Genomic DNA, 18,129 nt, shown 5'->3' with positions numbered 1-18,129 from the left:
TATATATATATATATATATATATATATATATATATATATATATATATATATATATATATATATATATATATATATATATATATATATATATATAGATATATATATATATATATATATATATATATATATATATATATATATATATATATCACCCTTGAAGACACAAGATGCAAGGTTTGATTCTCACATAGGCTAACTGGCTAAGCTGAAAATGGCCCACAAGGGCTGTTAGCCTAGTACTAACCTATGAATTTCATCTTAGGATATTCTGACTGCTGTTTAGTTTGCATCTTTGAATTATGTCTAGGAAAAATGCCCATGACATCTAGGTTCACAGGTAAAAAATAATCTGATTAATTGCTATGAACTCAAGAGCAACCCTTTTAAATGGAAAGATGCTGTTTTACTGGGCATGTCAGTTAATGGATAAATAAGAACTCAATATATATGGTACTCAAATAACTAAGCATCAGTGTTATATGCATGTTTAATAGTGTTATTTGCACTTTTAATAACAGTATTACATGCATGTTTAATAACATGTTATATACACATTTAATAACAGTGTTATATGCATGTTTAATAACATGTTATATACACATTTAATAGTGATATATGCATGTTTAATAATGTTATATACACATTTAATAGTGTTATATGCATGTTTAATAATGTTATATACACATTTAATAACAGTGTTATATGCATGTTTAATAACATGTTATATACACATTTAATAACAGTGTTATATGCATGTTTAATAACATGTTATATACACATTTAATAGTGCTATATGCATGTTTAATAATGTTATATACACATTTAATAGTGTTATATGCATGTTTAACAACATGCTATATGCACATTTAATAATAGTGTTATATGCATGTTTAAGAACATGTTATATACACATTTAATAGTGCTATATGCATGTTGAATAACATTATATACACATTTAATAGTGTCATATGCATGTTGAACAACATGCTATATACACATTTAATAATAGCATTATATGCATTTTAAGAACATGTTATATACACATTTAATAACAGTGGTATATGCATGTTTAATAACATGTTATATACACATTTAATAACAGTGTTATATGCATGTTTAATAACATGTTATATACATATTTAATAACAGTGTTATATACATGTTTAATGCAGTTGGTGCTATTGCACTGCATCATCACAGTAGCATTCACAAAATTACTGACCTTCAGTCACTGACATGGTCTAGGTAGTATCATGAGCACAGCAAGAAATATATTGATGCAGACAAAAAGAGAGTGTCAGAAAATGTTGACTAGTATTCCAGTAAATTTAACTGCATGACTTGCCCAGTGGTGGAGCCATGAGTGTTGCTGCCACACAGCAAGAGGCTCTCTGGTTTGATTCTTGGCTGGGGTGCCTTCTGTGTGGAGTCTGCATGTCCTCATTTATGTGCGTTTCCTCTGGGTGGTCTTTTTTCCTCCCACATTCCAAAGATATGCATCTAGAGCATTTCTCCCCAGGTTATGTTCCATTCAGACTTTCCTGGTAAACAAATGTAAATAAATAATTCATCATGCCCAGCTGAGTTGTGATGCAGTGTCATTTACTTATTCATAGTTACTCACGTTCTCAAATAGGGAACATCATATTACTTGGAAATTTGCAAGACTATGGATTCTTCCTTTGTGCATTTTGATCAAATAGGCAAACGGGCACCAGTATCTCACATAATAAAAAGAACACATGCAAAGATTGACTACCAGTCTATGACACAAATATGCGGGTGCATATACACACACACACACACACACACACACACACACACACACACACACACACACACACACACACACACACACACACACACAGATATGTACATATGTACTGACTCTTATAACAGTCATATTCACACAGATATTCAAAAAAACAGTCACACACAGTCTCAGTTTCCTTATACACAGAACAACCCAAAAAAATAAACATGCGTTCACTCGTATACTCCCATTTACACCCAGTATGACTTACCCACATTGGCCATCTGTGCAAGCTAAAGTGGCTCTGATTCACCCTGCACAGATTTTTTACCACTGCAAAACATAGGTTTATCCCACAGGACTTTTACACACACTTATACTTTGGATCCCTGCCCTGCCCAGCACTTGCATGATTTGGGCATCAGTGAATCCCAGTGTATTTACTGATGTAGACACTCATAATAATGGGTCTCAGACTTCTGATAGACAGCCCAAGAACATTCTTCTTGAAGGTCAATACTGTGACATCGAAGGATAATTCCATGAAAACAGCCCAGGTGACCTGAGTTTGATTACCAGCTCTGGTATCTGAAGGAATGGCATGAGAAGCATGAGTGCTTCCTTTCTGGAGGGAGGGTCAAGGGGCAGAGAGCATACACACTAGAGTGCATCTTTCATTTGACCCTGGTAACAGCTAGGAACAAGTAGGTGGGTGTCCTAAAGTAGAAATAGGTGATTATATTGGCTGAGGTAATGCAGAGGTGGGATAATATCCCACGACATGCCCGTTTCATGTCCATACCGTGGATGTTAACTGACATGCCCAGGTGGAGAAAAGTGAGGGAGGACCTATCAGCAAAACACTCCTGGGCAGCAACATGATGCTGCACTAGGAGTCTTATTCTCCTTAGTGTCCCAAACATGGGTCAGAGTAAATCAGATGGAAGAAGGAAGGCCCAGTCGAACCAGTCAATGAGGATAGGATCTGGGGGTCTATATCAGTCCGTCAAAATGGCTGATTATCAAACAGCAGATGTTCAAACTGTTAAGTTTGAACACTGATAATCGTGAAGCCGGGGAACACCGAATTCTTTCCCAGGGAAAGAATTTGGTGGGCTGTTTCAGTGGCTTTGCGATTATCAGGACTGTGGTGGGAAGTTACGGGTCAGGTTAAGGTAAGTGTGCGATTGTGTGGACATTAGGTGAGTTAGGGCATGGGTTAGGTGAGTTAGGGTTAGGGCACGGGTGAGGTGGGTGCGTGATAGTGACAGACCTTAGGGTTAAGGTGGGATAGGTGAGTTAGTGTTAGGGCGTGGGTCAGGTGAGTGTGCAATAGTAACAGACCTTAGGGTTAGGGTTTGGGTTAAGTTAAGTGGATAGATAGTAGTGGATGTATAGTTTAGTGTAGGGTTAGATGTAGTATTTTAAGTGTGTATGTGGATTGCTGTTTTTTTTGTGTGCTTGTGTTGTGTATGTGTTTCTTGGAACAGTGATTTTTTTCCCTGGGAAAAAAAATCGCTGTTCTAAGACTTTGATGTTTTTGTACTTCGTGGTTAGAAGTTTGAACATATGGTATTCAAACTTCAGCCGTTTCAGTGAACTGATATAGACCCAGGATCTGGATGCAGATGGTCATCTGTACAGAAAGAAAAAATTCTAAAGTTGAGAATTATGATCCTTATAGTCCTGTTGCTTGGGCTGCAAATATGGAAATATACATGCACTAAGTCTGAAGCCATGGTTGTTCCCAGGTGGGAGTTTGGGGATGAAATCCTCCTACACATTTAGTTTAAATATATTACAGTAAGTAGCCGCATTTGTCTATTTCTGAATCAGTAAAATAACTCACAGGCTCTAACTGATGAGTCACTCTCTTCTTCTCTCTAATTAGATCAACCACTGTCCCCCCTTTATCACAGATCCATCACTTTCTCTCCTCATCTAGCCAAAACGAATGCTCCTTATACCAGTAATGTAGCCCTGACCATTCACACTCTCCTACTTCTCTACCTTTTTTTAGCTGAAGTTTCCTCTTTTTTCAAACACCTCTATTGAATTATCACTTGTGGCATAGGCGCATGTAATCAAACTCTGTTAGCAAGTTAAAATTAACAAACATTATGCTTCACATATATTGCTATATATCATATAACCTAAGCAACATTACATAAATTATTTAATTCCTGCCCTTTTTTTTAAACAAGAAACAGTTTTTTAAACCATCACTTACAACATAAGCAATCATAGAGCTATATAAATGAAAACAAACCACACCGACACAATCCTAGCTGCAAATATTTTACACCACAAACCATACCAACACATTCCCAGCTGCAAACATTATACATCACATATAATCTACCCAATCATTGTCAATCAGACATTACATAGCTCATTTAAATCCTGCCATCTTTTAAACCTCATTCTGCCCTTTACATTTTTTCCTATGTAGTTTGCTCCTACATTTTTCTAAAGATCTCAATCCCAGTTGTTTTATCTATGTTACTATATTCTCTACTTCTAATATAGTTGGTTTAGATTTTGATTTCCATTTTCTATTAATTGCTTTTTTGGCCACCATCATAATTATAAAGAGCAAGGCCTTACCATGTCTAGGCAATTCCAATTCTGTATCATAGCTCAGAAAAATCACATTCCTCTTCACATCAACATGCCCAGCCAGCATCTGTGACAGTGCATTCTGCAGGGAATCCTTAAAGTCCACCAACTTACTGCAGTCCCAGAAAATATGTTCCCAATTATTTCTTTATTACCCATCACTCCTCCAGCATTTGCTGTCTACTGAAGAAAAATTCTGAAGAATCTACTTGGGGTATAAAATATCTGTGTAAACATTTCCAAGCAAAAATCCTAAATCTTCCAGATGTTGTTGCATATTTGGGAGGCGTACATATATCTTGCCATTATTTCTTTATGAATTGCTTATCCATTGTCTCTTCCCAATCCTGTCTAAGCTCCTCTGATAGATTCTTATAGCTATCATGCAATATTTTATATGCTTTACTAATTATTCTTTTGTAATGGTAGCTTAAGTTCTAGGTTCTACTAAAAACTCTACCAGTGCTGGTCTTTCATTTAGGACCCCCCCCCCTCCAATTTCTTTCTCTTTTCTTATACTCCAATATCAGTCCTCTATAGGCAAGGCAATCTCTAACCTACAGTCCAAATAAATTCTTAGGATCTTCCCATTCTAACATCTTTTCTTCTCTAGTTATTTGCTCCCAACACCTTGATTTCTTTGCCATTTTTCTCCAATAAATTATAGCTCCCTCTTGCCTATTGTCTGTATCCCTAATTACAGTCATCCCTATCATCAGAATTTCCTTTCTCCATACCCATGTTGGCTTAGCTTTTAGAATGCTTTTTGCTACTTTATGAATATAATATTCTGTATGATTATTGTTATTCTCCTTAAAGGCCTGCATCCAAAATCACAGTTTCTCCTTGTTTCTTGAGCTTTCCCTCTGTTTCAACATTATCCCTTTTTACTTTGAATTATAGTTTTCTGTCTGTGCTATGTATAGGACCCTTAACGGTGTAGCCCTGAAATACCCCTTCAAATTGGGTAATCCCAGTCTGCTTATTTTCTATTGGAAGAATCAGCTTATCCCACTTCTTTTGCCGTCTTCTCGTCCCAGATAAGGTCCTTCAGCCTTTATTAATTGCTATCTACAACTTCTGCTCTGGTTGATAAAAGTGTGCCAGACCTGTGTATAAGACTAAAGGGACTAAACACTTTTTGACTGCTTATATCTTACTGTCCATATCCATAAACACAGCTTCCAGTTTCTCAGTTTTTGTATTCTCTTTTGTTTAGTCTTTCCCACATACCCTTAGCTGCCACACCAGAATAATGTTTAATCCATACTCCTAAATACTTCATTTTATCATGTCCCCATAAATAAGGATACCAATTACTTTACTTCTCAGTCTTAAATGTAATGATACATTCATAGTTGCTCTGCAACTTACATATCATACTATAATACATTATCAACCCCCTTCACCCCTTTCTGATATTTCCATATTACGCTGCTTGCTCTTTTCATTGCGTTAATTGCTACAAATAGCAGGTAATATTACAGTATTTTTTGCAATGCTATCTCTCTCTCTCTCTCTCTGCTATATACAAGCCTGTGTCTATTTTTAATGAATGATAATGACTGCATATGCCCATGCAAGCTATGCTCATTGTTCTGGTTCTAAATTATGTTTGTGTAAGCTATTGTACAGCTTTTTCTCTCATGTATGTACACTTATCTATATTTTATATTCCTTCTGATATAATGTAGGTGTATTTTATGTATGACAAAGCTGGTATGTGTCAAATGTAGAGATTTTCTAACTGGGCCTCTGCTGAGAAAGGGTTTTATTTAAGTAAGATGTTCGCACTCAAAAAAGATAAATAAATGAAATAAATAAATTGCTTCATATCTTGAAGTTGCAGAATTTGTAATTACAGGTTTTATACTGTTGTGAAGCTTTCTGACTCAGGGATCCTGCCTCCTGTTCTTAGGGGAAAATAATTTCTAGAATTAAGCAACCTAATTCTTGATAATTGTCATATCGCTTTGTTTACCCATGTCTTTGTTTGCAACAATCCTTGTTCAAAGCAAATATCTCATTTAAAAAGAGGCATTAACTTTCCTCATGAAATAATCAAGGTGACAAATAAAAGTACATAGTCAGATAATTAATTAAGCAGAGAGAAAGAGAACTAAATAGACACATGCATTCATCCGTAAACAAATTGCTCAAAGAAAATAGTCACCTTTGATTATAATATTCTAGGACATTACTATCATACCCCCTACACCATTTCTGTTAGTGTTATTCTTGCACTGTTGGCAATTAAATTGCATGCCAGAGCATTTGCAGTCAATGCACAGCTGAAAAAAAAATGTTCTGGAGAAAATGCAGTCTGCAAGTGTAGATAGGTCATTCATTTTTGTGAGAGCCATGTTCCTTGACTTGATGAATTTGACAAGCTATTTTTTATTTTTTTTTTTTGCATCATGAAAATAATGGTATGATAGAAAGCAATGTATCCTTGTTAATCTTTATTATCTATGCATACATTTCAGTGGTACTGCACTTTAATGACTAGGTCATTACTGGTACCTAGGCTTAGAGGATGAAAATGTTTTTCAGAAGATTGATTTTTTTCCCATCTTTCATTCACATTGATTAGTCTCTGATTTAATAGAACCTTGATACAACATTACACCAAAATCAATTAGATAATTCATCTTCTGCACCTGTAGGATAAGAATCTGCTATTATAACTGAATTACTTAAAATAAGTAAGCAGAAATGCTCTACCATAGATGTGACATGCTCAATATGTGCAGTGAAATGTTTATCAGCATAAGTAAAGAAGGAATGAAGTGTGCTGGAAACAAAAAGGGTCATTAAAACCAAGCATCAGTGATTTCACTAAGTGATAGCATGTCAGAAAAGAAGTATCCACACATGCTCACCATATTAATGATCAAAAAAGACATGTGACAATAAAAATTTACAGAAAAAATGCAGAAAAAATATGGAAGAGGTAGTGAATTTTGTCACCTACCCATACTGAATGTCTTTAAAAACAGAAAGGGAAAAGAAATGTATATTTGATGGGTAGCACACAGAACAAGATGAAAGAGAAACTCAATTCTCAGGGATCAGTAATTCATATAAAAGTATTGTTTTAGAACTCATAGATGACTAGTCGCACTTAGCCAAGCATAGTAACTTTGGGCAGATCAATTCCAATCAAATCAAACTTGCTAACAAGGATGTGTGCCTAAATGTCTTCCTACACAACTCTATAGTATTCATTACCAAAATATTTATCATGTTTACATTGTAAGGTTGCTCTGTTCTTATGCCTTTTTATTTGGCCAGGTAATTATCAGGTGGCTGTCCTCTGACAGATCCACATGATCATTCTATATTTTTTTTCTATTAAGAGAGTTATTGTTAACTTGAGTGTGGCATATACCTTTCACCTGTCTCTGATTTTACAGAATGCCCCTAATTTTGCCTCACTTTTTGCCCTGTGCCTCTGGTAAATCACTGAGGATTGAAGCCAGTCCATATTGCTGTACATTATATTTCCATAGTTTGCATTGTTCAGAAAATGCATCCTGATGCAAAGCCTTTTGTTCTTTAACTTTAAGTGCATTAGAATAATATTTAAAAATTGTCCTTGATTTTAGGCTTTTGCCCATCAAGTGTTTTTGGCTTTGTCCAGAATTTCTGAGCAGTGAAGTTGACATATATGGGATGGAAGATCACACACACACACACACACACACACACACATATATATATGTATATACATATATATATATATAATATATATATATATATATATATATATATATATATATATATATATAGGTCTCCTTCAAAACTTCTAAAACCCGTTAACATCTAATTTCATAGCACTGAGACCAGAACATCCAAAACCCAAAACATCTAAAACCCATAACATCGAATTTCATAACATCTAACACTACAAATCACAAGAAAATAACATCCCCTACAGATATAATGACAACAAACTACCAAACATACTTTTTACTACGTTTCTGCAGGGGGCAAGCCGCCCCTGCACCCCCCCATGTGGGGGGCTCTGGCCCACACCCCCCGTAAATTAAATATACTAACTCCAAGATCACACTACAGTGGGAAAAACTTAATTTCCTAACCCCACTGTATAAAGCCCCCCTGCAGAAATGTAGTAAAAAGTGTGTTTGGTAGTTTGGTGTCATTATATATCAAAGGGATATTATTTTCATGTGATTTGTACTGTTAGATGTTATGAAATTCAATGTTATGGGTTTTAGATGATTTGGGATTTAGATGTTCTGGTGTCAATGTTATGAAATTAGATGTTATGGGTTTTAGATGTTTTGGGTTTTAGATGTTCTGGTGTCAATGTTATGAAATTAGATGTTATGGATTTAGATGTTTCAAAGTAGACCTATATATATATATATATATATATATATATATATATATATATATATATATATATATATAAAGAAACTGCTGTAAAAAAAAGAGTAAAATCCCATGATTGGAGAAACTCCCTGGTCAGCCTCAGTAAGAAGCTGAGATCCCTCATAAAATCCTCCAAAGCTAGTTACGAAAACAAAATCGCCACTGACTCTAAAGACAACCACAAAGCATTCTCTAGCTATGTCAAGAATCTCAAAGGCAACACTTAGATCTGCTCTGAGTTAAAGCACAATGGCACTAAATACACAGAACCAACTGATATTGTCAATATCCTGGCAGATAGATTCAGTGCTAACTTTACCCCCCTGTCATCCCCTAAAGGGCTCATCTCTATACCAGAAGAATGCAAAGTTCCTGTAATCACGGCTGCACAGGTAAAAAACACACTATCCAAAGCCAAGAACACAGCATCCATGGGACCTGACAACATCCCAGGCTATGTTCTACATGAACTACAGAATGAATTGGCACTCCACCTAGGTACCATGTTCAATCATAGCCTCACCTCAGGCTATGTGCCCACTGAATGGAGCACAGCGACTGTTATCCCACTCCACAAAGGGGGAGCCACCACAGACCCAGGAAACTACCTCCCCATTAGCCTAATGAGCCTGGTTTGCAAGGCTATGGAACGCGTCATCATGGAACTTATAAACAATGACATTGGTGATCTCCAAACTCAGGACCCCACCCAGTTCGTGTTTGTAAAAGGCAGATCATGTCTCCTAAACCTGATAGACTTCTTTGAAGCAGTCACCAAAGCCGTAGATGAGGGTAAGGTGGTTCACACAGCCTATCGAGATCTTGCCAAGGCTTTCAACACCATCCCCCACTCTGGAATTATAGATAAACTCACTAAGCTAGGTATAAATCCCTATGTCACAAGATGGGTTGCCAACTGGCTCACTTACAGAACCCACACTGTGAAAGTAGCAGACTCCAACTCCAACTTCAGACCAGTGACAAGTGGAGTACCACAGGGTTCAGTCCTAGGTCCTGTCCTGTTTGGTATATACTTCTCTGAAGTACAGGATAAGACAGAAGGTCTTTGGCTAATGAAGTTCGCAGATGACTGCAAACTAGGAGCCATAATTAAAACTCCAAAAGATGTGGACATCCTACAAAAGGGCCTCGCTGAGACAGATGCCTGGTGTCAAAGCCATGGCCTCAAGCTCAATGCCAAAAAGTGCATTGTCATCCCTTTTGGTAAAAACTCTGTACCCATGAACTACCACATAGGCAGTAGTCTACTTAACACCGAAAGTGTGATAAGAGACCTTGGGACACAGGTGGACAGTAGTCTCTCCTTTGATAATCACATTGCCACAGTAGTCAAGAAATCCTTCTGCATAGCACACCTCATCACAAAAGGTTTCTCATCCATGAAAAAAGAGGTCATTGTTCCCCTCTACTCGTCACTCATTAGAGCTATTTTAGAGTACAATGCCCCTTTTGGTATGTACCTCACAAGACATCTACAACAACTGGAAAGGCAGCAGAAATACCTCACAAAGAGGATTACTGGCTCAAACAGATGCCCTATGCAGACCGTCTCAAAAAACTGCAGCTTTACTCCATCGCATATCGCCTACTCAGAGGCGATCTCTGCCTAACACACAGAGCTATGTCAATCCCAGAGCTTTTAGACATGCTCCACTTAAAGAAATCCCAATCCCTACGAGCTGCATGCTCCAGGGGCCTAAACCTTGTCACCACAATAAACAGAACATGCTGGAGGGATAGATTCCTGTCCCAGAGACTTCCCATACTCTGGAACAAACTACCTATATATATCAAACAAAGCTCCTCATTAGCACTCTTCAAGAAAAATCTTGATGATTGGATGGGAGATAGGAAATTCACCCTGGGGATCACTTCTGTGGCTCTGCTCGACAGTGGCACAGGAAAATAATTTTCTTGGGTGGCGAAAGCCAGGGTACCTTTTGGATAGGCTTATATAGGCCCTAGGGCCAATAGCCTAGTACCTACCTATGAACCTATATGGATGCACTGTGAAATTACAAATTACCAAAATCCCATACTGCAAAATAACGAGACCATAATGTCAAAAGTGCATTTACCTGAAAATTAAAAATATTGTCAGTCAAAATATTGAAACAGAAAAAGCACAGCTAACCTTCCTACCCTGCACCACTGCAATACACACCAAAAATAAAAATAAACACCAGTCTAATTCTCCACATTTAAGCAGGGACAAGCCCCCATGCACCCCCCACACCCCCTGCTAATTTAATATATCAACTCAGAGATCACACTACACCAAAGAAAAAGGTAAGTATACCATTCCGTGTTGTACAGCAACACATCTTCAGTTCAACACAATCTTATATGCAAATACAAACAACAAACTTCCTTATCTATTTACCAGTTACTAAACACATAAAACACCTCTACCTATAACATTTTCTTCACACTTCCACTTAAAAAAACAATATTTTTCATACCTATCCAACAGTTCCCTACCTCAGGACCTAACAGCCACCATCTTTTTTTCCTACAAACTACTAAATCCTAAAGGGATACTGCACAATTTACAAATATACTGCACAAGGATTAACTTCATTATGGCATTCTACTAATTGATGTTATAAACTTTAAGGTAAATGCATTTTCGACATTATGGTCTCGTTATTTTGTGGTTCGAGATTTTGGTAATTTGTAATTTCAAAGTAGATCTATATATATAAATATATATATATATATATATATATATATATATATATATATATATATTTTTTTTTTCTTTTTCTTTTGTGTGTGTGTGTGTGTGTGTGTGTGTGTGTGTGTATCTCTCTCTCTCTCTCTCTCTCTATATATATATATATATATATATATATATATATATATATATATATATATATATATATATATATATATATATATATATATATATACATACATATATATATATATATATATATATATATATATATATATATATATATATATATATATATATAAAATATAGTATGAATTATTTTGTTAAGGTAGTTTATTAGAAGATCACATTTTGTTAAATCTTACCAGTCAAGCAGTATTTCTTTTTTGTAATACCTTATGAGTATTTCAAAGGTCCCCTAACTCTCCAGTAGCTCCTACTCATGGGTTGCACTAAAAAAATACATCAACATTAGCTGATTACACTTCTATAAAGCCCTGGGTGAAGAGTTTTCTTAGTGATAAAAGACCTAGTTTGGGTAATTTATTTTCATAATGGTTTGAACATACCACTATCTTTCCTCATTAGTTTGCTGTGTGTTCTTGTGTCTTCCCTTTGTATTTGTTCATAGTGGCAGCCTACAGAAAATGCCCTGACTCTAACTTGATTCTAATTAAAGAGCAGTAGAGCTTTAAAACTATGTCAGGGGTCCTTGACATCATCTGTTTTTCATCTTAAGATCTTAAAGCTGTCCTTAAATATGTTATTTATTTGATGTTTAAATAAGATGGTCTTGTCATCATAAGCAATAAAGTCCCCACAAGCTTCAGATTTGTTAAGTCTATGTGTGAATTCTGAATCTTTTTTCAGTTCCTTCTTGCATCCTGATGACATACACATTGTGTCAGAGGTGTTCATGTATGGATGATACTGATGTGCCTAAAAGCAAACCATACAAACTGTATCCTTTAATAATGTACTAGTACTCTGACTGCTTAGAATGCTTTCAGTCTAGGTGAAGTAAAACACTGACTCTCTGGTGGTAATAGCTGTCAAATAGATATTTAGGGCAGACCAAAATATAAGTACTCAAGAAATCCATAGTTTTAGGCTCTGTGAAGACCACCTAGCTTAAAATCGTATGTGGAATTATAGCCTGTGATAAATATACTAGAGTGCAGCAAACAGGGATAAAATGTTATGCCCATACCTGCTTTGAATGATTTTGCTTTTATACTTTCTCACTCTCACCATTTATTTGTCTGATTTCTCAACTAACTGAAGCTCATTCAGCTTATAATTATCCATAAGCTATAGTGCTCCAATAATGACTATCACTGTCTTAAAAATACAGGCTTGGTAGACATCATCATGCAAATGTTTATCTACAGATACTGTCTTCACTGGATCCTCACACTGCTTAAACTCTAACATTCAGAGGTTGTTGTTGTGTCTTTCGGCTTTTCCCAGTTAGGGGTTGCTACAGCGGAACTCCGGTCCGCTAATGATTGGCAGTAGATTTTTACGTGCTGAGTTGCCGGCCCTGACATACAACCTTCAATGAAGGTATGCCCATTCACGCATGTCTCCACACAGAAGACGCTCTATCTGACAATCGAACAAAACAATGTCTTACTGTGAGGCGACAACGCTACTGCAACACCACTCTCCACAATTCCATTTGGGATAATTTTAAAGACAATCCCTGGGATTCAATAAACTCTGTGCAGGAATAGTGCTATTCTTGCACAGAGTGGTTCATGTCAGTGTAGCCAAAGCAGCGCCCTTGCATATTCATGAAGGTGAGCTGCTGTTAAGGCTAAACGGACATGAACCATGAACAAGTGCAGGGGTCATGTTTATGTAGTGCACGGACTACAAACATGTCCCCTGCACTCAGAAAGTAACGTACAGCACTTTTCAAATGCATTTCTGTGTCCATCAGGTGGTGTAGGTGAAGGAGTGCGCTTTTGGGTGCAGAGCTGGAGCATTCAGGAGTTCAGGGTCATGGCTGGACTCCTTGTAGAAAACCATGTGGAGAGACTGTTGCAGGGCCAGTGCCAGGGGGTCACAATACAAAGCGGTGGCCTGTGACCATTTCATACATGCTCTCACCAGTGCTACTGGCATCACCCTGACTGGTGAGTAGGTATAACACCACTATGCTGACCTAAAGCAGAGGAAGGGGGTGCTCTTGGCCCAGTGGATCCAAGATGCATGGGCGTGGAATGCTCCAGTAGTGAGTAAGTGTCACTATCAAGTAGTTTGTAGCAAATACTAGCCTGATAATGTGATAGACAGGTATGCATAATATTTGTTTTTCTCCCCTACAGTTGCAGCAGAGGGCTAGTAATGTAGAAGCCCATGCCGATAGACTGCTGAGGCTGTGGCGACAGGCTGGTGAGTACAAATCTATTTTGCAGTATGTTGTTCAAATGGCTAAGAAGGAGTACATCGCTTACTGCTAGTAGGTATACTGTTACTGTGTGAACTGAATAAATAAAAAATTTGACCAACTAATATTGATGTGTAATAAAGATTCCTACAAAAAATTGTTGTGTTTATTCTGGTGTGTTGTTGCAGACATATAGAATGTATACAGGTTCTTCACAGCAAATATGGCTGTGACAGCATACATTAACTGAGATTGTTTTGTGAACCAGCTGTTAAGAAAAACTGTAGATAGTGGAGCTGTAAAGCAAGATATAACTGAAATGTGAAATATATACTGCACTAAGCTCTGAACCCTACATCAGTTGAGAGTCTACGTGGTCATGTAACTTTACACTCCCATAGTGGCAGTCTCACCAGCAGTACTGAAGAGCGGGTGCTGTCCACACCACAATAGAGTAGGCCATGTGCACATGGTACTGGCTAGTCCCATGAGGGACATGGATCCAGCAGACAGCAGCCACCATCTGGCCTTAGGCCTGGTGGTACCAGTGAGACCCCTGGCAGGACCGGTTCATGTGTCTGTGGCCAAAGAAGGTGAACTGTACATCCTGTCATGTATGGCCCACAGCTGTCCAACATACACCTGTGTAGGGCAGCCACATGGTGTGACTGTGTGCATAAAAACACACACACATTACCATCACAGCCAGGTCAACTCCACACACACACACACACACACACACACACACACACACACACACACACACACACACACACACACACACACACACACACCATCTATGCATGGCCCATTCATAGAGCAACCCTCCAAACACACACATGATGTCAACCGTATGGCCCAGTCTAGGACTCTGGGAAACACATACAGCACCCTGTGCATATAATGATACCCATGCCACATCCTTGTCATCCATACCACTGATGCTGGGACATGCTAATATGGTTCTGATGCACAGGGTGAATCAAATACAGTTTACCTATGCAATGCTGTGTAAGGTGCTGTCAGCTGGAATTTGTAATGGGTACACTTCAGAGTGTGTGTACCTTTTCAGCCATGATGCATTACTGGTGTTAGTTACACTATCTGAATGTAGTCTCACATGCTGTATTCTGTTTGTGTTCTAGGTGTCTATGTGTCAGCAGGATGTGGCTCTGCAGACATTGCCAATGAGGGGTATAGCAGAGTGGTAACACATCGATTGTGTCAGAACTGAGGTACAGCTGTATATGTACACATTTACTAGGTCTGTGTAACAATTATTGCATGTGCCACAGAGTTTATAGGACTGAGGGGTGTATACAGGTAAGTCTATGGTGGTTGACGTCAGCAGCCATTATAAAGTGGACAATGGTAAGTGTAGTGGGTGGAACACACCTCAGATTGGTAAAACCCACACCCCCAGAGGATATTGTGTTGACCACACACACACATACACACACACACACACACACACACACACACACACACACACACACACACACACACACACACACACACACACACACACACACACACACACACTTGCCAGGACTGAGATTAGAACCCCTACCTAGTTTAATAACCTAGTTATTGCTAATGCAGTGCTATGCATTCATCACACATGCCACAGAGTTTATAGTGTGAGGAGTGTCCCACAGTTGTAATGTGAACATCACCAGCTTTTGTAAAGTATGGCAATGGTCAGTGTACTGGGAGATTGAGGCCTCAAAATGCTGTATTCTACAAATATACACACCTACACACACACAGATTTGTCAGGACTCAGATTAGAACCCCTACCTATGTAGTTATTGGTACTATAGTGCTATACAGTTACCACACACAGCACGGAGCTTATAGGAGGAAGAGTGTCCCAAGGTACCTATATAGTGAATAACATTGCCAGCCCTTGTAACGTATGGAAATGGTATGTGTACTGGGTGAGAAGGGCCTCAAACTACTTTCATCCACATGTTTACACACTCACAAACACTTTTATAAGCACTAATGCACACACACACATTTGCCAGTACTGAGATCCATAGGTTCATAGTTGTGTACTAGGCGAATGGCCATGGAGCCTTTACAAGCCAAGTCCATAGGATTACCCTGGCATTGTGCCACCTGATGATAGTCCCCAGTGTGTCTAATGGGTATAGCCACTGGAGTGATCCCGGGGTGGGATTTCTATTCCCCATCCACTCATTCAGAGTTTTCTTGAAGAGGGTCAGTGAGGTGCTCTGCTTGACATGTATGTGAAGTCTATTCCATAGTGTGGGAAGTTTCTGGGTCATGAACCTGTCCCTGCAGCATGTTCTGTTTATTGTGGAAATGGGGTTGAGGTCTCTGGGGCATGTGGTGTGGATGGATTGGGTTCTTTAGATGCAGCATTTCTGATAGAGCTGGGTCAGACATGGCTTTGTAAGTCAAGCAGAGATCACCTCTAAGTAGCCAATAATGATACAGAGAAGAGTTGGAGTTATCAGAGTCTGCCCATATGGACAAGTGTTTAAGGCCTAGGATCCTCTTTGTGAGGTACTTTTGCAGCCTCTCCAGTTGTTGCAGATGTCCAGTGAGGTAGATGCCAAATGGGCTATTGTACTCATTGATTGGCATAATGAGAGGAGAGTAGAGAGAGACAATGACCTCTTACTTCCTGGATGCAACACTCGTAGTAATGAGATGTGCTACATAGAAAGACTTTCTGAACACAGTAGCACTGTGGTGGTCCACAGAGAGCTCACTGTCAACCTGTGTTCCCAGTTATCTTATAATGACTTCACTGTTCCGTGGACTACCATCGATGTGGAGATTTGTGGGAACTATGTTGTTCCCAAAGGGGATGGCGGCACATTTTCTGGCAATGAGTTAAAGTCCAGGGTTCTGACACCAGTCGTTGGTCTCAGTGAGGCCTTTCTGCAGGCTGTCAACATCATGTGGGGAGGTAATGATAGCACCCACCTTGCAGTTGTCTGGGAACATTGTCAGCTATAGTCCCTTTGTGTTGGGCTGGACTTCAGAGGCAAAGATACTGAACACAAGGGGACCCAGGACAAACCCTGTGGGACTCCACTCATGACTGGTCGGCAGTCTGACATGGAATCTGCTGCTTTCACACCATGGTGTCTATCTGTGATCCAGTTTACAAGCCAACTAGTGATATAGGGGCTGATGCCTAGCTGAGTGTGTTTGTCCATGATTCCTGAGTGGGGAATGACATGGGCGGCACAGTGGTGCAGCGGTTAACGTTGTCGCCTCACAGCAAGAGGTTCTCCAGTTCGATTCTTGGCTGGGGTGCCTTCTGTGTGGAGTTTGCATGTTCTCCCTGTGTTCGCGTGGGTTTCCTCCGGGTACTCCGGTTTCCTCCCACATTCCAAAGACATGCATCTGGAGCATTTCTCCCCGGGCCTCCGCTGAAAACAGGCTCTTTGGAACCTAGTCGGACATTCCCGGTCAACAAATGATAAATAAATAAATAAATAAATAAATAAATATCCAAGGATTAGAAGGCCTGCCTATCTTGTTATTTATTCCATACTGTTACACAGTTATTGCACACGGCACAGAGCTTTTAGAGCTGCAGAGTGTCTACAGTTACCTCTACAGTGGATGACAACAGTGGGCCTTGTAAAGTGGACATTGGGACATGTACTGGGCTGACCACAGCAAAAAATTGCAAAACCCACCCCAACTGGATATGGTTCTCACTCAAACACACCCACTCACCAACACAGGATACTGTTCTCACACACACACACACACACACACACACACACACACACACACACACACACACACACACACACACACACACACTTGCCAGGACTGAGATTATAACTCCTATCTATCTAGTTATTGCTACTACAGTGTTTTGTATTTATCTCATGTGCCATGGAGCTTATTGGGGGAAGGGTATCCCAAGGTACTTCTAAGGTAAGAAACATCACCACCCCTTGTAACATATGGTAATGGGAGATGTACTTGGTAAGAAAGGCCACAATATACTTTAACCGACATGTATACATACACGCATTTTCCAAAACTGAGATAAGAACCCCTATTTATCTAGTCATTTGTACTATAGTGCTACACAGTTAGCACATGTGCCACAGAGCTTGCAGGGTTAATGACTGATCAAAGGTACATCTAAGGTGACTGACATCAGCAAGACTGCTAAAGTAGGGCCATGGGAAGTGTACTTGGTGTGAATGGGTTCAAAATCTTAAACCTATAAATGCACACACTTTTACATTTGCCAGACCTGAG

Source organism: Protopterus annectens, chromosome 2.part2, assembly GCF_019279795.1.
Source record: "Protopterus annectens isolate FY-2018-M chromosome 2.part2, PAN1.0, whole genome shotgun sequence".
Taxonomy (NCBI): Eukaryota; Metazoa; Chordata; order Ceratodontiformes; family Protopteridae; genus Protopterus; species Protopterus annectens.
Note: the sequence above shows the minus strand (reverse complement) of the source record.